Genomic DNA, 22,388 nt, shown 5'->3' on the forward strand with positions numbered 1-22,388 from the left:
TTCAAGGGGATTGTTATAATTCACATAATGTGTTTAAAGATAGATTATTAAATGCAATTGTTATTGTATAATTATCAGTTCAAGCAAATTAGTTTAATTTAATTAAGTGAACCTGAAAATGATGAGTGAGTAGAACTGAAAGTGTTAAATTGTGGTTAATGATTTAAGTATTTTGTATTAATCAGTGTACAAAAAAGGAAACAAGTCAATTATCACAAAGCATGGATTTTAAGTCACATAAAGTCACATAAACTTGTGCTAGTTTGTTAGTTGTACTAATTAATAATAAGATGTATTGCACACTCAGAATAAAAAAAGTTACTCTAACTTACCATCTTAAGTTTGCTTAATGTTTCTGATCAATGAGTTGGAATAATTTTAATGGAAAAAGTATTGAGACACACCTCTCAATCATTGAATTCAGGTGTTTCATTCAGTCCTATTTCCACAGGTGTATAAAATCAAGCGCAGGCATGCAGCCAGGTTTACAAACAGTTGTGAAAAAATGGGTTGTTCTGAAAAGCTCAGTGAATTCAAGTGTAGTATTGTGATAGGATGCCACCTTTGCCATAAGCCAGTTTGTTTCTTCACTGCTAGATATTCCACGGCCATCTACTAGCGGTATAATTGCAAAGTGGAACCGTTTAGGAACCACAGAAACTCATCCACAAAGTGTAACAGAGTGGGTTCAATGAGTGCTAAGGTACATAATGTGTAAAAGTCGCCAATGTTCTGTTGAATCGATAAACGCAGAGACCTGAACTTCCACTGGCATTAACCCCAGCACAAAATTGTATGCTGGAATAGGCTTCCGTAGCTGAGCAGCTGCATGCAAGCTTCACCTCACCAAGTGCAGTGCCAGGTTTCAGAAATAAAGTGGTGTAAAGCACATTGCCACTGAACTATGGAGCAAGTCTACTATTCTTATCAAGCGTATAGATGACAATGTAGAGCAAGAACAACAATGTGGTGAAACTCTTTCAGTGAGTGAAGATTCACTTTAGAATAACTTTTCTCAGAATCATGTGAGTGGGCTACAGTATGTGAACAGGCGGAAGCCAGAGCAAAATGTGAGCAAGTTTTATATGGTTGTAGCATATCGAGTCTATAAAGTAAAAAGTATAAAAGCCTATAAAGTAAATATTGGTAATCAAATTAGTTTTGTCATTCAAAGTAGGTCTAATAGTATTTAATTTCACATAACACCGTCAGTGAAATTTTATTTTATAGAGACGCAGCAGTATCAACAGAAAAAAATTGAGGAATTTAAAAGTGGATGCTTAGCCTGTATATTCTTTAGGCTATTAAGCCCACTGATTCCTTCATTTTAAGCCTATTTTTTGTGGAACGCCATTGCCAAACCTGTCCGTTGTTGCCTATATGTTCTTTAAAAATATTTTCTGTTCTAAGTGACAGTGTTGCTCATATTTCTTTATGATATAAGGCTTCGGTTTAAGGTGACATTTGTAAGGCATGCAGATTATTTGTCCCTCTTAAATTGAAGCGAGCGTGGAGTGATTTGACTGGAGCGGGAGGAATTTTTAGTGGAGTGAGGAGCAGTGTTGGGTGGAGCGAATTAGAGCAGAGGAGCGGGCGGAGCCAACAGCCTCGTGAACGAGGAGCGGAAATTGTTTCCCACACATGAGTCTGCTCCGTACATTTCCATTCTACTGTACCGCTAGCATATTCAACCAGCTTTGTGCATTTGTTATGAAACAAATACATTAACAAAACATATTTCATAAGAGAGAATATATGGTACTTGAGCGGAGCTTAGTGGGGGGGGGGTCCTCTGAACGTCAGGCAGGAGGGGGGCGTGTTCCTTTATGCTGTCAGATGTGTTTGACAGAGGGCCACGTGGGTGTATGTACGTTATGTTGATATAGCATATGTTTGACAGAGGGCCCAATAACCTAAGAATAAAAATACATTACATGTATGTAATGTCCTATTACTGTAAACACGCTTTAAGGAATAATAAAATGTTTAGCAGGATGAATGTAAACTAACTCATATACGTCCAGACCTTCTTTAACGGGTGTCAGGCCACAGACACATGATGTTAGGAGGCTGACTTGAAATATGCGTACCGACTTTCTGCATTTTAAAAGAAAAAAACACTTAAATATAATGAGTTTAACCAAGTTTTTAAAGAAGGAAAAACTTTAGCAGTATTTGGCAATGTTTTATTTCAATGTTGGGTATAAGGTGGAAGAAAGCATTTAACCAACAAACTTTGAGACCACTTAGAATGTTATTATTCTGTTTTTTGTTAAAATAAACTTTAAACGTATGCTTTTCAAAAACCTATTTTCAGACATGCTGAGAAATTGTGAAAAATCACATAGACATTTCTAGCCAAGACATCACCCAGACGTGAAAAATGTTATGGGGTACAATGGGAGGAGCTTAATGCCCCCCACTTATGTTGCTGATAAGGGGGGGGGGGGTGCACATATGGTTTGGGGAGATGAAGGTTGCCGTTAAACTTTAATAGAATAAAAATACATTACATGTATTTTACATTACATGCTTCGCGTCGGGTCCTGATCACACTGTCGGGGCTTATTTCTGCGATAACTACTGGCTGCCTGTACATTATCCCGCTTATTACACGGCGACTTGCCACATAAGGAAAAAAACTGGACATGAATATAAATTTTAAACATTTTATTGACATATTTGTTTTAAATTAACATTTTTAATGATAATCTTTGTTGGCGCGGACTGATTTTAAACATACAAGTAGTACCGGCTATGCGTTATTACTTTGGAGCGGTCATTATTTGAAAAGAACGAATCTGCAAATGTCTCAACTGACCAATCAGAATCAAGCATTCCAGAGAGCCGTGTAATAAGGAATAAAACGTATAGCAGGATGAGCGTAAGCTAGCGCATACGCGGGGGTTCCGTCCGCAGAAGACACAAGCGCCCCGGTGCATTTTAAAAGAAGAAAGCACTTAAACTTATTATACTTAACCAAAATGTTTAAAGAAGAAAAACTTTAGAGTTATGTTTAAAATAGAAAAGCCAGAGCAGGCAGAATTTAAACCCTGTCAGAAGAGCAAATGCTGAGTTTAAACAAGCACAAGTCCCGAGTAAAACCAATTAACATATGGCATAACGTCGTTTTACAAGAAACATAGCACTTAAATATTTTAACACAAGTTTTTAAAAATGGTGCAAAAGCCATTATCAGTTTAACAGTTTATTTCAATGTAAATAGAAAAAGTATTTCACCAAACGTGAAGATCCAGCAATAGCCGTTCAGGGAACCCATGACACCGCACAAACAGCGGGGTCAAGGCAGCCATTAGCCCCACATGCGTCCTCCCAGTTTGAACGTTGCGGGCAAAATGACGACCTAGGCGGGGGGGAGCTACTAAGCTCAGCCCTAGGTACCACTTAACCTCTCTGTCATGACTATTCATTTGCAGTGATAGTCCCAAAGACAGTTCTTGTCATCTGAAAAGCAGAGACAGGCATTGCACTTGCTACACAGCGTGTTAGTATATTCTGTACCACAGTGTCTGCAGCGTCCTGTCTTTGTTTTCATGGGGAAATACACAATGTCCTTGCGCACATCAAATTCCGCTTGTAGAGGAGCCAGGCGTTGATCACAGCAAGGATAATGGTATGCCAGAAGATGTGTGTATATATACAAGCGGTGTGATTTTTATAGGGGACTTTGTATTTGACTGCAAATGAGTCCAACAAATCCTCACCTCCCATGCAGTTATTGTAGATACCCACAATGTTAGGCCTTTCAACATCAATGTAGGTTCTGGTAGCTTTGTCCCAGCATTGAATTTTTTGCACAGGCTCTGGGCCAGCAAAGGTTGACACAAGTGTAACTACCCTGTTGTCAAACCACTTGACAGCACAATGTTGTAGTTCCCCTCCACTCTGACATCAAAGCTTCCTCCTCCCTTTTTTTTTTTTTTAAGCTCTTATCTTCAAGGTTACAGTTGGGTAGGTGTACTTGCCTGGCTGTTCCCACATAATGAATTCCACAATGAAGGAGCTTGGCTACCAATGGGACAGAGGTGAAGTAGTTGTCTGCGAAGATCTTGTAGTTCTGACCTTTTGGGAGTGTGGAGGCAAGCTTCATCGCCTGACAATCCAAGTTCAGATTTGGCTTGTATCCTATCAACACTGCCTTGATACACATCGAAGTCACAGAGCATGCCAGAGATGCCAGTTCTTACCCACAGTTTGATCCCCCATGGGTGGGGCTTGCCTTGCATATATTGCTTGATGCAGCTGAATTTCCCCTTGAAAGGAATCATAATCTCATCCAGAGTTGTGCTCTTCTGGTACCACCTGCAGGCGTTTCTCTCTGAATGAATCAAGCTATGTTCTGATTTTCCAGAGTTTTTCTTTCCTGTCTCTGACACTGTCAAGTTGTTTGTGAAATGTAATGTCATGCAACAGATTTCAATCTGACATCACATCAAAGACAAGGGTACCCTGCGTGTCTGCCTCCCAATACATTTGGACCCCAGCCATTTGCACTAGGCCCATCTTCAAGTACATGCCAATCACCTGCTCAATTTCCTTTGTGTTGGTGTTTATAGATGTTCCAGTCTTTTGAAAACTCATTCATGTTTTTTGCCAGAAAAACAAATCTCGAAGTACAGCACGTCGTTGAGTCTTCTCCTCAATTCATCCCTCAGTGGAACCCATATTTCTCGTCTCTTTTTATTCATCGTGCCAACAATGGTGGTTTTGTTCACCAAAAGAGTGTTTGCCAGTGCCAGTGAGGTGAAGAAATTCTGTCATTACATTTCTCCCTTTTCCCAGGAAAGGCTCCATGAGACACACGACAATATTGGCTGATAACCGCTCACCAGTCGGCCTACTGTCATCTTTCCCTAGATAGGGAATTGTGTTCAACATGTATTTTGTTTGAACATCAGCAGCAACCCAGAATTTTATGCCAAATTTGTCTGGTTTATTGGCCATGTACTGTGTGAAACAACAGCGTGCCTTGGTAGGGAACAGTTGTTCCTCTACAGTTTTATGTTCTCATCAGGGTTCTAAGAAGCAATACTGTTTTTCACAAATTTCTGAAATATCTGATATCATGGCAAATTTATCTGTTGCAAGTCGGGCAGCTCTAGTGCTCTTGTCATGAAAGCGCAGATAGCGCATAATGTCTCGGAATTTCTGTCGAGACATTGTCTCTTTGAAAATAGGATTTCCTAAGTCAGCAGACCAGTAGTCATCCAGGTTCATGATTTTGCCACCTGTAATACCTCTCAAATAAATGAGACCCACAAAAGCTTTTAGCTCGTAAGATGTCAGCTTGAATTTATCGGCATTTTGATTAGCTTCCGCTTCAGTGTACTTGTGAATGTTTTCCCACATTTCTGTGTCAATCAAACACAGTAAACTGCTCAATGGACTTGTAACATTGTCCTTGTCATAACATGTGGGCCCTGGGGTTTCTCTCATTATATTGCATTCTGGCACTCTACCCCGAGGGTTTCCAGTCAGTTGTTCAACCCATACCGTGCCATCTCTCGCCTCTTGAAATGAGTCCGCAGCATACTCAATTTCAGAGTCTGAGTCAGAGTCTGAATTAGATTCAAGATTCAGATTGAATCCACTGCATCCTCTCTCTCATCTCTATCTGACACCTCACATTGTTCGCCCTCCGTTTCCATCTCATCAATATTCCACAGCAAGTCCAGCACTTGTTGTGGGGTATATTGCTCTTTCAGAGTCATTGTAAATAACGCACCGTGCAACCGCCCAAACTGTAGCCGCCTCAACTACACAGTGAGGTATAGGCATACCTGTGGACTAATTTATAGCTCTCGATGTCAGTTTGTTTAATATTATATACCCAGCGAGTATAAATACATAAACGGGTATTCCAAATAGTCAATAACAACAGCAATTAAAAGTATCAATACGGGATGTATGATCACATCCAAGAAGCGTTGGGCCTTTAGAGACCATCCCTCAAATATGCTCCACGAGGCGTTTCGAGCAGTGGATTCCATGGTTTTCCCCAGAGTTGCTAATTTTCCTCCGATCATAAGTCTGCACCCCCAATTGAGTAGTATTGTGCTTGTGATTTTTAGCCATTCATATTAATTGCAAAGATTAATTTAATAATGTTTTGGAGTGATATTCCTATACCGAAATGCAGAATACGCCACTGCACTGCTCTAAGCTTATTTTCTGAAGTATGATTTGTTAGCCAATACATTTTTAGTCATTTCCAGATATACGTATTCTTTAAGCATCCGGAATACGGTACTTGTGGTAATTGCTCATGGGCATGGATGGTACTCACGCAAACGATGTGAGGGCCAACCTCGAATAACATCTCTTGGGGGTGAATGGTCCCATTGACACACGCCTCTTCGTATCAAAACATGGGTTGGTATAACCTGTTCATAAAGAACATACACGTCCCTTATCAGTTCCATCACAATCTCATACATCATACGTTTGGTTAGTGTAGATGTCCAGCCACTCCCCCTTTACTTGTAAAGTCCAGTATGCCCCTCCTGCTATTACAGGCAGTACATGGAACTTGCACAAAGTTTGGGGAGTAGTTACAGTACTTTGTGTACCGGGCAATGCGAAATGTATAATGTATCATTACATTAAGTTGTTTCAGGCTCTAGATGTAACCACATACTGGAATCAATTTTATAAAATTGCTTCCATGCATTACGATTAGATGTCATTAACATTTGTTGAACATTATTTCGTTGTATTTTATCATTTTAACATAGTCATAGTACATTCAGTCCAATTCATCCACCGAGTTAGGTTCTTCCATTCATCTTTGTTCATGTCGACAATTATCCGTAATGCTACAATGTCCCAGTAAGATTTGTATACTTGCTGCAGGTTGCCTTTAGGTACCCAATGTCCTACGGTGGCCATAGCATCATGCACATATTTACCTAAAGAGTCCAATTTATGAGCTGTCACCTGGGAATCAATGGTATTCATAATCCCCAGTCCAGTCCTCGCCCCGCCCAAGATAGTATCGTACCAAGCTCTCCTGATCCTGCAACTGGGTTGAGGAGGAAACTTTTTACAGTCCATTTCACAGAGGTGTGCACATGTGCATGAGCCACGAATATACAGGTGTGAACAATTGGTATAATCTGCATCTTGGGCGTGTGGCATCAAGGCATTACTTTCAGAGTCATATAATACCCCTGTTCTCTATTAGTAACTGCAGTACTATTCCCCAGCATCCATGATGGGGTGGTGACATTGTTAATTCCTTCAGTAAGGTTTCTGGTACATTTATAATTATGATGGCCGCCTGTATATTCACAAAAACTGACATTCGCTGCCACATGTACTTGAGGAGGTGTCCTATCGGATATGAGGATGAGTGTCGTGTAATTCCCTTGCATCCTTGACAGACATCTCATCTCTCTTTACAGTCAACCTCAAAACAGAACATGATTGTTTAGCTGGGTACATGGAGTTATCCTGTTGTCGAGCCTTCTTATGATCCGCTCACTTCAGATTGGCGTGGTCAGTCTTTCAGCTTGGTCCCTGGGACTGCAGCATAGCTGAAGGTCGCCAGCAGCATCGGCCACACCCGCCACCAAAACCAACATACCATCCTATACACATAAACAACTCGCATGCACATTAGTTTTCTCATAACTAAAATTTATTAGCTGGGACATGTTGGCAACTTTCGGCGCCTGACTCCAATCCAGAGCCAAACTGGATCAAGGGCATACAGGTCCATAGTGGCCCATTGGGCATTGTGCCCCTATCCCTGTATTAAACAAATCAAGCATATGCGACCCCGCGATAATCTTTCCATTTAAAAACAAACTCCCCACGCAGGTTCCACGCAGTGATGGCAGAGTTTCAAGCATTTTACCCATCATATATTCAACTTTTTTCTAGTTACGTGGTGCTGCATTTTTTTTATAACATCATCCATGATGGTATCCCCGGCATCAACAGTAGTATCAGCAACAGTGCTGCGTGCCGTCTCTTCAGTGGGAAGTGTCAAAGATAAGGTCTCTATCACCTTGCCTGGCCAGAGTCAAATATCTCTAACACCTCTGTGTACAAGCGGACCTTTTCATGGTCAGCAACATCCATTCTTGATAAAATGTTGCGTATTGCAATGTTCAGCTTGCTTTCGGCAGTCTGCCTTATCGTGTCTTTAGGAGATGTAGCATTATGCAGTTTTTAAAGTTGGCACCAGATACATTTTCCTAGCGTAATCCATTTACTTAGCCCCGATGAAAAAGACTGGTGAGAAACGGTATGTCGACACTTAACAGGGGTAGATTGAAGCCCCCACCGGTTTGGTTAAAAACCTTCTTTCTTTTTAACAATGCCCGTTTGCTATCCAGTAGTTTAATATCACTTTTTTGTTTAAGTCTTGCAATTTGTGATTTGGTTAGCGGGATGGTACCGCACAGTACGTTCAAAGCTATTTCACAAAGAATGTTCAGCAAACTTTTTATACGTGCCGACATCGTTAATATTTTTTCTTGAGCACGTAAGCGACAGGCCACTCGGGTGGAAGCCTACAGTCCTTGGGTGTCACGGTTTTTAATCCACGAGCAGGTACCGTATGGGACTTTCGTGGCGTCTTCGAAAGCTTCTAGAAAAAATTTAATCCCACGGGTATGTGCCAATACACTCGTCTGTAATTTATCTCTGAGGTTTTTAAATAATACGATGTAATTGGCATTAAGATTGATGGTCCCACTTCTATTACCTTGGAAGAAAAGATTCTGCACCAGATATATAACACTTAGATTTCTGTGATGCGTGTACTTGGTGAAAGCTTTTTCGACTTCGTTATTGTCGCAGGCTTTTTCCATAAGATCGTCAATGATGATTAGGTTGATTTTATTTGGAGGCAAAAGTTCGTCACACAGACTCCGGAATTCCTTCCACAAATTTTATTGTTCTTTATTTTGCACAGCAATTCATCATACAGCGGTTGCCAGCAAGAATAGCACCATACAACATTTTCAGGCACTCTGGATAATGTACAATCCACATTTTCCAACAGTCTTTTAATGAAATATGACTTGCCAGAGTTACTCGGTCCCGATATAATACAAGAGAATGGATGCTGAAGTCTATTGTCGAACCCGTCACTGGTATCCATAAGGTAAGGTTGTATAATCAGACTGAAGCTGTCGCTTGGTATACACAACCTTGAAACACTTGCTGTCTTATTTTTCAAAAGGAAGCCCCTTTTTACCCCGCACAATCTGCTGCGTGGATGTCCTGATCTCTCTAGGGGGATCACGTGGGTTACCTACATAGTCCTGAACCAATCCTGCGAGGGACGCAATGTTAACTTTTGAATTGGTGTTATGCAACGTGATCCCCTTTCATGTTTGTTTTGCCCCCTTGCCGTTCTGTACCCGTAGGTTTTGTGATATGGTCTCCTAATTTAAAAACGATAGTGTCGGGGCAGCAGAAACAACCAAGCACAACCCTGAACAGAAAACGTAAATCAACCTTCAAGGGTGAGCTCATGGATCTGGAGGGGCAAGGAATTACAACAGGGAGACCAAAGAAGCACCGCAGTTTAACAAAGATCAACAAACATTAGACAGAAACCAACAGAAGACTGACATAAATAGGGGGCTAAACAGGTGGAACACATGAGGACTGATTAAGGGAAACATAATGGTGAAATATACTGGGTGAGAGTGAAAACTGCATGGGCTAGAAGAATTGTGCCAGCGTGACACACAACTGCCGGTGGCAACTGACATCTACAATCAACAATTTAACCAATAATAGTAGCTTTGTAGACTTCATTGAGGTAGATAAAAGTAAAGAAACTCATTTCAAACACTATTTTTATTATTTTATTTACTTACACGTAACAAAATAAAATAAAAACAGGTCCATAACCTTTAGAATAACATTTGAAAGACATTCACGCCTGTCGGGGGCTGCTAGAGCCATTCCACACGCAAGTAAGCCAGAACGGCTGCATACATATCCTTCGTGTGATGAGGGTCTGTAACATCACGCATTAGTCCATATCGCTAACATATTTCAGCTTGTTTACAACGGTATCAATAGCCCTTTGAACAAATGTGGCGGGTGGTGGATTTGGTTTAAACACCGTGATACTGTTTACTATTATATCCGGCAAATGTGGCGTGCAGTGTTTTTTTTTTTTTTTTCTTTTTTTCTTTTTTCTTTTCAAAATTATAAAGATAATATAGCGGTGGTCCGTTGTAGCACATGTGCCAGCGTAAGTTGGTGCAGTATGCTGCACACGCCTTACAATCATCGTCTTATTGTGTCCATAAGCCATGCCACTGTCCCTATAATGAATTGAACCGTGCGTAGCTGCCTCAAGATTTGGCCCTCAGAGCCTTCCGCCCCTGATGATGCCAGCTCTGTAAATCCCTTGTTGACAAGCTTCTCGATATTTGCAACCAATTCTTCAGCTGGGCATCCATTGTCTGAACCTGTGTGTGTATATAAACATTTTTAAACAGTAAAGCCATTGCTATGTCTGAAAACTTACCGAAACGACATCCGTTTTCTTCAACATCCTTTTCTTCATTCTTCACCCCAAACCATACTGTACACCCCCTATCAGCAACATGTGGCATAAGCATGTATGATACCATTGGACATAACCCTCGACCAATCAGAACAAGGGATCCACCCCCCTCCAGCTTATGACGTCCCAAAATGCCACATACTATTTTTTAATGTGTAGTAAAACTGGACATTTTACACATCTTAAGGGCTAGACACTGTGGAGAATTTGCTAAGTGGCTGATTGAATTGCATCTATAGTATATGCGATCTAAGGGAGACCTTGTGCTGTTGGATTTCCTTTGTATGGGAGCATTAGCGCTTCTCTGAGTTTTGAACTGGAAGTTCTTTTGGTTTCTTTATCTCATATTTGCCACTGCATTTTCTGCTTGACTAGCAATCTGTATCACTTTCTCTAGTGTTAATTCAGCCTCCAGCAATTAATGTTCATGGATCCTGTGACTGCATGCTTTCTCCACTATCTGTTTTCTCAATATTACATCTTCTTTAATGCAAAAACATTATTTTACTTTGCATACAGACACAAAATTATTTCACAAAAACCAAAAACTATCAGGGTCAAAAAGTCCTAAAACTGTACAAATATTTGTATACAGACTGTTGATGTCAATGGTGAAGAGGAAAGCCCCTTCCGGTATTATAGTCTGTTGTAATTTGTGAATAAAATCATATGTGTCCTGCAAATAACTCCTATGGCGTTGTGAAATGGGATTTAGAAAATAGTCTATATACTGTGCAGTATGGTAAGTGTTGCTATTACAGTCCGAGACTATGGGTCTCCCTTTCGGAATTTCGCCTGGAATGGTCCATTGACTACGGTCCATATGGATTTTAGGCAACAAATAAAATATCCTGGGGCGGGGGTTATCCGGTCCCATCAGAAATTGTTTGTTTTAAAGTAATGTAATGTTTGCCATACAAATCATTTAAAATACTATTGACCAGTTGGACTGTCCCCTGATTTAATGAACTGGTTAATGGGATATAGTAATTTTTGTCCTCTAATTGTCTTAATGCCTCCAGTTTATATTGCTGTATATCCATAATAACGATACCCGAGCCCTTATCTGCTGGTTTAATTATAATATCCTGGTTGTTACGTAAGGTTTTAATAGCCCTTCTCTGTTGAACTGTCATATTAAATTTTTTAACGTATTGATGTGTTAATGTTTTGAATTTAGTATTGTTAAATTTGATTAGTTGTTTTATACCTGTAGATACTTGTTTTAATTTCGGTTCCCATTTGGAAGGGGCTATAAACGGAGTTTTATTATGTTGCTGTTTATAATTGAAATAATCTAGTATTTTTAGTTTCCTGTTGTAGTAATGAACATCTCTAGCCAATTCAGTATTGTCCATTTATTTAGGGGTAGGAATGAATGTGAGCCGTTTCACTAGGAGGTCCTCCTCATCCGAAGTGAGTATAAATGTTTTGGATAGATTAAAAATGTTGCTTTGGTGGAGTGCTTTGGATTGGCACGTCTCCACCCTTAGTAATTTAACTGATCGTTCCAGAATTGAAAGATTTGTAACGCTGTGTCCCTAGTCCAATGAACCGGATCCCTAGGGTCCACTTTAAAACGTAATTGATTTAGTTCTAGTAATGTTGAACCATGGGAGTCAATATACTTGTTGATTTACCTTAGATTATTCTGATGTTGTGAAGGTAAAAGATCCGAGAAGTGGATAATTGGGGTATAGACAGATGCATTGGGAAAAACTTTTTTTGTGATCCTCCATAAACCCTGTAAATTCTTTATGGCCGTTTTATGAGGGTCTTGTTCCCGATTGTTAAGACCCACCGATAGAATAACCTTTTGTACTTGTGGTTGAGGGGATAATTTCTGTATAACTGTGTGGTAATATGATTAAACTTGGCCCCAGGGAAGCTGTCCACCTGTACCTGTGGGATATTAATGGAAGGTATTCTACTTAAATTTGAATCACCTATGAACAGAATGGGTTTATGGACCCTGAGTGACCACTCCACATTTTTCCTATCTGTGTTGGGATGTCTGTAAGGCTTGTGGGTTGTCTCACCCATTAGCTCCTTAAACTCCTCTTCAGAGGTAATGGAGGAAGTAGGTGATGGCAACTTAAGAATTTGTGTGGTCTGATTTTCAATCCCTGTTTTAGATTGTTGAGGGGGGAACTCAGAGTGGGCCAAGGCAATGGGAGTATACCCCTTCTGCTGCCCGCACATCATTTTATCCCCCCTTAGATGTATCTGTTCCTCCAGAGTGTTACCTTCTGGGGTACAGGGACCTATAAAAGAAGAATCCTGAAGGTAAGTATGGGGAGTGGGAGTATGTCTGGGGCTACTGGTCGAAGTTCTACTCACATTCTGTGGAATGTGGTGTACTTCGGCTTGGATTTTAATCTAAGGGCAACAAGTAGGGCCTAGTGGAGGGCAGGGTTTGAGTTGTTTAGATTCATTACTAGTTTTTTGTGATTTTAATTGATGCGTCTGGATAGGAGTAGAAGGGGAGGCCACTGTCCTAGGGCCAACTTTATCCCTATTAGTGATTGCTGGAAGGGGTTCCTGCATATCCTACTTGTGTTTTTATGATTTGTTCAGTAAGTTTTAAAGTATCAGGCCTCAGTTTATTCCTATACCTATTTTTTGCCCATTTCTGGGCCACTTCCCATTCACCCTCCCTCCACCTATCCAATTTGGGCAATAGAGTTGATTTACTCTGTATATAATGCTCCAACAGGATATTCATGTTAGTCTCCATCCAGGAGAGAGTATTTTCCATTAACCTATTACAGGTAATCTCTAAGGGCATAGCAGGTTTTATAAACTGCCAATTTTGTCGCCTGTTTAAGCATCCCTGGTGGAAATATATTAGTTTGCAATGTCTGTTCCACTATGGTAAGATGATGAGTAATTTGCATGAGTTTGAAATATATTTTAGTAGTATTTTTGTCAAAAGTATAACCCTTATTTGTAATGTTATGTGAATTTGTACTAGGTTCCATACATTGGGCCTGATCAAGATCCGCCAGAACAGTGAATCTATTCTGCACATTCCACATCATAAAACAACTAATCCACCTACTGTACTAGGAAGACCAGAAAGAAATCAATAAACTCTCACTGCTGCAAGTTGATCGATCCCAAGGATATGCTCTAAGTCCTAAAGTTCGCATCCAGATGAAGGTGCAGGTCCCAAGGGTACTGTGTCCAGATGTAGAAGGCCTCAAGTAGAGGCCCCCGTCCTTGGGCCTTGTATTCTTCTTTGTTCCTGGAAGCAGGCTGGTGGATCTCCTGGTAAGTCTATACTTGTTAGTCCAAGTAATCCTTTGGGATATTATTTGTCCCCATGGGAGTTTGTTAGCAGAAGTTGTTGGTTTCTGTCTGGCCCACTTGGATTGATAATAAAAACTAAACTTTATTTAAAATTAACCAAATAAAAACGCTTCCGAAAGGGAGCTGGTACATAAAATCATCAAACAAATTCACTGCTCAAAATCAGGTTTAAAGATCTTGATGAATAGTCCTAACGTTTCGCATCCACAGATGCTTCATCAGAGGACAAACCTGTATCCTTTTTTGCTGGATAACAGCCTGCAGTCATTTTGTTGTAGTTTTTAACAAGTCTCACTCATGTCTCCTGACCAATCCCAGCCCATCCTTCTTTGGTGAATAGCTCTAGCTCCTCCAGATTTGATGGTTTTCTGGCATGGACCTTGGTCTTTAGTTCACCCCACATACTTTCAGTGGGATTCAAGTCAGCGTGTTGTGTGTTCCAATCAATAGCGTTCACTTTGGTCTTCTGGAGGTAGTTCTTCACCAGGAGCAACGTACTGTACACTGGCTGTTTAAAAAAAGAAAAGACACACTCTGCCCTTAGCTTTGATTACGGTATACTGTACATTCGCTGTGGAATCATGATTAATAAGCTTCTGCAATGTCACAACACTTATTTCCATCTAGAGTTGCATTAAGCTTTCGCCTAGATCTTGTAGTGACACACATGGGCGTAAATCCCGGGGGGGACGGAGGGGACATGTCCCCCCCTATCCGAGGGTTGTCCCCCCCAAAAAAAAATTATAAAAAAATAATCGCACTATCTATTGTAAAAAAATATATGTATGTATACCTAAAATAATTCTGTAAGTGGAAAAAAAAAACAAACGCAAAAAATGCATTTAGAAAGAGTTGAGTTCCCCCTCCCCTTCCTCACAGTGGTTTAGCCCACTGCCTGCTTTCCCAGTTCATCTCACCTACTCTACACACACGAATCAGGTGTGTGGCTGTGGCTCAATTAATGTTGAACTCCAGTAAGTAGGGTATTTTATTCACTTTAAATAAAGCGATTCTCTTTAATGTAGTTGATGCAGACTCATTCATAAATTAGTTGCGGCAAAAATGCTGATTACCGATGTAATTTTCCATGAATCTGCTATATTAGCGTTACTTATCTAGTTAACGTTAGCTTGTTTAAAATAGCTTGTTACATAGTGCACTGCAACTAACACGCCAAAGCCGTTTCCCATGCATTTTTATTTGTGACGACTTGGCATAATGTCAACTTAACATTAATTAGCATATTGTTTAACTGTACATTTACTAAGTGAGCACTGTGCTACGTCCGAACTGACCCCACTGTATTTTTTTGTATAATCAATTTCTATTATGTATTTAAACAGTCATGTTTACATTTTATTCTATGTTGATGGCTTGACTGTAAACAACATAACAAACAATGCAATAAATAGTTTTGAAGAAAAATCTGCTTTGTCATTGAACCTGAGAAAAACTTTGAAAATAACCATAATGACGCAGTCTCCATGCTACAATAATAATGATAGAAGCAAAGTTTTTCATTGTGGGGACATATCTTTATAAGTACAATTTGACTGTAAATAAATGTATCCAAACAATGTGTCCTGCCCCGATCGTCCGCTCCTTCCGTGTGCCACGCCCCCTCGTTAACCCCGTGTGGAATCCCCGTGTGATCAGCTGTTTCTAGTTTTCATTAACCCTCTGTATTTCGTCCGCGTTTCAATTTGTTTCCCCAGTCCAGTCATTGTATTGTCCATCTGCATTTTGCCTGCCTTACCTGTAATTAAACCCCGTATTCCCCGATACCCTGACGTCTGCGCCTTTGTCTCCGTTCCGTCCCCACTCGGCACAACAATATTATTATAATAAAAGTATTAATGGTTTATTATTAATATTAAAATAATAAGTCTTTATTTTTAAATGTAGTTTATTATATAATAATAATTATTATATGACTTCCTGATTAACTGGGGTACAAACATGAGATGACGGATCCCAAATACCCTTAGTCATCCATCAACATAGCAAAGATAAGAGAACATACAAACCAAATGAGGGAGAAGTGTGTTGACCTTCAGGGAATGGGTATGAAAAATAGCTACTTGAAAATGCCCATTTCTACTGTTATGGAAATAATAAAAAAGTGGACAACTGGAACTGTTAGACCTGCCTGGAAGAGGACCCAAGTTTATATTTATTTTATTAGTTCCAGTAATTCAGTCTGTTCACTGGGGGCCAGTACAAAAACACTTGGAACCTCAAAGCATTTTATTTTAAATTCCCAAGGAAACTCATATGGAAAAGAGAATGCATTGTCAAGACAGCCAGACAGCCAATACTCATCAGACAAATGTATCAGTTGGTGTATGCTAAACACCACTTAATCCTGGCCATACAACTGGCCACATTGATCAACAAAGGCCACCATCAGTCTGTGAGCAAAGTCAATCATTGAGGCTGAAAGACTGGGACACAGCAGCAAGGACATGCCTACAGCAAATAGCATGAAGTTGTCATACAGCTTTTTCCAGGAGTCTATTTCAGTCAATTCACGAGGCTTTCAAACATATTCTGAAGGTGTGTACAGTATGGACAAAGGTTAACCAGTTTCTCAGACATTACAGAATCTACTCTGGAAGGTAATCGTGTCAACAAATTTTTACCCCCTCAACCAAAAATGTATTAGTTTTCAAGTGACACTTAGACAGCAGAGATGCATATAGTCAATGGGGAACATGGACACCCTTTCCACTATTCCAGTGAATGGACTATGACCTTGATGATGATCTCGATCCACCATTTAAAAAAACTCATCAGACCTTTTTCTCACTGTGGTCTCAGTATGTGTCGTCTTATTTCACCACTCACCAACTTGATGGAATTTGTCACATCCTGAATAGCCATTGTGAGACAACCTGTTTAATAAATGAACGTGCTGGAGCATCACACACAAAGGATGACACATTGACCCTCAAGGTTTTACCATTATAGGTCACACCATTAACTAACAGTTTGGAGAGCTCATCCACAAATTCCTTTGAATAATGAAACGCTGTGCGATTTTTCTGATCCGCAGAAGAGGCCAACAATAAAAGGTGTTTTTGTGTAGTCGCAGTCGATCATTGACAGAATCAGCCAAAACTGAAATTTAGAGCTCTTGAATAAAGGCAGACAATATATGGTGAACTGCATCTTTATTGTGTTCAAGTCGGGCAATTGGATGGACCGCAATTTTGAGATCAACCCTTTCTCTAAGCCAAAGTGGTAATATTTCCTACCACCTACACATTCACCTTAACTCTAGACTGTGTGCCAAGTAATGTTCTTGCGTCTTTTGGCAACTGAGGACGGCAGTCTTGTATAATGCAAAGAAGACTTGGAGTAGTCTTCGCAAATGTCTGTCGAAGCAGTCTGCATGCCTAGGTGCTTGATTTTATACACATGAGGCTATGGAAATGATTAGAACACCTAAATTCAATGATTTGGAGGGTTTTCTCAGTACTTTTGGCAATAGTGTATGTATGTACACTAGTGGTGTTGGTGAGATTAGGAACACTTTGTCGGGCAGAATTATCCAACAGATTTAATATTAGACATAAAATAGTGATACATACCTTGGATGTCCAGTGTTTCTTAAAACATGGAATTACCCTAAATAACCGTATACCCAACCCTATAACCTAACCCTGACTGCAACTTTAAATCTAACCTTAAACTCAACCCTGACCCAGGCCATACATAACCAGTTGAGCCAGTTCACTCAGTAAGAGTAATTCCCATCCCTCCTATTTATGGCGGCATAGCCAGACCTGCTGAAGCTTACATATTGCATTCATCTGACTGCACTGCCTGTAGCCTCCTCTACTTTGGCTAATGCACTTTTTTACATTCTCAGTGCTCCTAGGGTATACTGCCTGTAGAAACAAAAAAGCAAGATATCCTGCCTACCCTACTGTGTGTTCCCCTGCTGGCTGAAGGAGGATGGACTCCCCCTTTGAGTCCGGCCTACTCTCCTTTTGAGTTTTTACTTGCCACTGTTGCCTTGCTCTCTGTGAGCATTGGGCAAGGATAATATAAAGTGCTTAATCTAATGTTGTGAAAATACACTATACAAATAAAATTGGATTGTCTGATTTACAGTCATTGAGCATTACCCTTGATCCTTATTCTATCCCAAGTGTCGGAATCTTACTGTGTAGTACTTCAATGTGTTCATGATTTCTAATCCCCTTTTCGATTTAGCCTGTCTCTTGATCCCCTTTCAGTAGCTTACCAGCACTAGCTTGTATCTCTTCTGTGATCCCTGGTGGCTCTGCATCTGGGACCTCAAGTTCTCAAGGATTTCTGTGATACAATTTCAGTCAGTGAGTCAGCTCAAGAAATTGCTGGTCCTCCATTCTATACATTTCTATGGTCCTATCATCTTACCAAGCCCTGGCATGCTCCTCGTTCTTTTGCCCCTAAGCAGTACTGTTGGGACTGCCAAAAATGGGTGTAAACCAGGTATCTTTGGAAGCAGATGTATCTCTGACACACGTGCACACACAAGCGTAGAAACACACATTACACACGGTATTTGCAGTTTCATTTTGTCAAAAGGATACTCTCTCTGACCTTTATTTTAGGTAAATTTTCAAATGAGTCTTTCCCTCAATTAACTGATGCAAATAAGCTGATGAACCAAGCATAGGGCCAGTGCTGTGGTAGGATGAGTTAGGCATTTTGAAATGTCAAAAGTCAAAAAGCTGTAGCTCCTCATCTGAAAATTACAAAGGCGGGAACTTTATTTGATCTGCTCCAAATAAGGCCAACAGATTGAGTTAATTAGAAATAATAAAAAAAAAATGTATGCATCAAAAATCCAATTTCAGGCATGACTTTACCTGGGGGTTTCATTTGTGCAGGCTGTGGAGAGGGACATTAGCACCCTCAGCACACTGATCAATGGACAGTGGAGGAAGGAAAAGCCACTGAACAGGTAGGTGAAAGCAGAAGTAATGAACTACAGCTCCTGAAATTATTTCATTTAAATGAAACAGGCTGGGATTTCACCTGGAGTCGCAATTAAGTAGAGGGGGAACAGTGCAGACTAAAGAGTGTAACTTTTCAAGAGATTGAATATTGCACATAATTCCTAATTTGCCTCTGTACCTCTCACTATTTGTGAGACCATGACTTGTTTCAAACAATGAACTGAATGTGGATTTAAAAAAAAAAAGACTAAATGTTTTCTGATGTCTTTGACAATTCCCCTTGACCCTGCATTGGTTGAGTGGTTGGGAAATGGATGGATGGATTAGCATGTTCCCTTAAATTATTGACAACTTGAGAGGAAGTCACAGTGTGGAGTGGTGTTCATCAGATCCTGAACCTACTTATGATGTAGAGTGCAGTGGTTGGCAGGGCCTGGGCATGTTCACCATGCTACCAGTCCCTCAGAATCCACAATCGGAAGGGCACACAAACCTATAGCCCATCAGGAGGAGCTGTCTGTCAGTGGTGGTGTGTGAGAAACCAAAGCACCCTTCTGCGGCAATTCTGGAAATTTTGAGTTAGAACCAAAAGAACATGCCACGAGACAACATACTCTGCATTATCTTCTTGTCAGAGGAAGCAAAGCAACTATCCATCCATCCATTCATTTCCTTAACCACTTATCCTTTTCAGGGTCACAGGGGATCCGGAGGCTATGGGCAAAAGGCAGGGAACATCCCAGGATGGGGCGCCAACACATTGCAGCAAAGAAACTGTCTACTCTCCAAATGTTTAGTAACCGAGGAGTGCCTTACTGTTTGTAGGGTACTATGTTAGTCACAACAGAAGCATAATGGCTTATGGTGTTACAGGAGGTTCTTGGCTATTTTATGTAGAAATGTATAAACAGAAGAACTATATTTTGGTAGCTTATTAGATATAATAGCATGAAAGTGTGGTCCCTTTCGATCTATTGCATGTTTGGCATCCTGGACATCTATATTAATTCACAACATCTTGTAAAAATTGTGGTCATTATCAGACTCATTAGCTTGGCGTAGCACCACTCCCTGTGTCTCATCCATGTCGTATCGACAGAGGAGCTGTGCCATGTGTACAAATAACACAGATTGTGGCTGACAGCCTCCGTGCAGGACTCATTCTGAGGCCTGCCGGGCTGCGTCTCCAGCCTGCTAGATGATGGGGAATGAGGACCCACTTTTCTGCTGGATCCTGACAGCCCAGCACTTAGGCATTCAACAGGGGACCTCATGGGGGTTGGACATTGGCCCTGCACAAGCCACAAGCCAGAACTGTCACCATGAAAGCCCATGCAGCCTTCCAGGATTTATGAAAAAAGAACTGTTTGGGCTTTGATGACTGGGGTCTGACGTGTGGTGAATATATTTGTTGCTAATGCTGTTTATTCTATTCAACCCATAATTTTTTTTTTTCTGTCTTTCCACACATTTCATAAATGTAGACAATTCCAGTAGTGGTTTGTCTTTGCCATTGATACTGTTTTGAATAAAACATGGTATGTCTAAGCATTCATTTTAGGAGAACGTAGAGTATACCGCTACTGTTACTGCATGCGGACATTCTGGTCAACAGAGGGCAGAAGGTGTGCCAAAGAATAAAGAGAGCTGACCTACAGAGAACTTGATGACGCAAAGATGACATGACAGATGACAGTATTACACAAAACACTACTTTCTGGCCTGTTTATTGTTGGCAAACTGGGGATATGGCCAGCCAATACTGAACTGAATTGCATATTCCCATGTTGGAATTCTATTTGACACAGAAGACAGGAACATGTGACATGTAGGTAAGCTTGTACCATGGGTTACCTTATAACATTCTTGTTGTAATTGACAGGTGCTACCTTATGGCCCTGGTAGGGTCAGGGTGACCATTTTTGGCTTTCTACAGAAATGCATTTTAGACTGACCATCAGCTTCTCCTTCTGACTGCTATTGAAAAGTATGGAAAGGTAAGGTGACAGTTACTAGTCTGATACTTTCCACTAGGTGGCGACCACACTCTACGGCACACATGGTTCACTCTCCCATTCGGGCTCTATCTCCCTCTCCTCTTTGTGGTTTGTGTTTATGTATCACTGGTATCAGACAGATATTTCCCAGTATGTCCTGGTACATCTGTTAAGCACAGGCCTAGTGTTTCACATTCTGGGTGCTCCTGGCCAATGTGAGGATTTCCTTTTCCCTGTGCTTCCACATATTAATGCACAAATAATGTAATTACATTCAAACTTCTAAGGCTATTTAAGAACAATTAGTCTGGTAATACATCACAGACCATGAACAACTATGGATGATGGAGAACTGAATGCATTTTATATGTTTATTTTAGCTAAATGTAGCATCAAAATAGTATCTATTAAATAACATCCATTAGTAACACTAGTAATACCAGAAAAGCAATAAACTGATTTACAAAACACCTGCATGGCAAAGATGACTGTGCCTCAAAGGGGACAATTTGTCACAAAAATGTCAGCATGATCCCTGGCTAGGTGAGATGCCAGTAGGTTGGTTCTGGTCTCCTATCCTGATTCTGGATGCACTGCTGAGACTTGCTTTCTCTCTTTGATCTGTTCACTTCCGCTTCTAACTGTGACTCATGCACTGCTGATTCCATTGTGCCCCAAACCCTGGGTTTCAAAATTATCGCACTATGACATTGCCCTGATGAGTACTCATACAGTCAGATTAATGACAGATCAAATGCACTACACCTAGGAAGTCATGTTTCTCTTGCTTGTCCTTGTTCATGGACAAACATGATCAGTTCAATTTTTAATTAAAATAAAAAACAGATTTGTCCAAATGTGACACATACAGTATGTCAACTAGACATGAAAATTAAATGACTAATATGTTTGCTGGTTTCAAATAGTACACATTCTATGTATGTGTGTGTAGTGAAGAAAAAAATGGATTGCACTCTTTTCACTTCCTCTTTTCTTTGGACATGGGTACATGGAGAATGCAATTGAAGTTGTAGGAGAGGAAAGCATACATGACTAAGGGACGGAAGGTAATCTGGAATATTCAACATTCTTCCATCTTCTGTTCATCTTGGTCAGGGTCACTGGTGAATTCCAACAACCAAGACACATTGAAGGGAGAGATTTTACCAGCTTGATGGACCCCATAGGGTCCTTGTTTTTAATAATCAAAACAATTAGAATGTGCACCCTATTCATTCAAGCATAGAACAGAGCTACTAATGGTAACAAAGGTCACCTTTGTGTAATATATACCAGTAGGCTTTTCCTCTTGTTTGAGCATGAATCCAAAATTGCACAGCAGCACCATAAATCATATTCCTAGAGCCACATTTCACCGCATCTAAACATAATTGTACTTTCAGAACAGTTACTGTAACTATGTAAAAGCATTTGTGACAGCCTATTTCCTTGATGATAGTGAATGTTATTAGCACGGTGATAGATCATTTCTTTGTGACCCACATTAACAATTCTTGGTGCTGGGCAAGCACTTAAACCAAATACTCTACACGCTCTTTAACATTC

Source organism: Paramormyrops kingsleyae, chromosome 11, assembly GCF_048594095.1.
Source record: "Paramormyrops kingsleyae isolate MSU_618 chromosome 11, PKINGS_0.4, whole genome shotgun sequence".
Taxonomy (NCBI): Eukaryota; Metazoa; Chordata; class Actinopteri; order Osteoglossiformes; family Mormyridae; genus Paramormyrops; species Paramormyrops kingsleyae.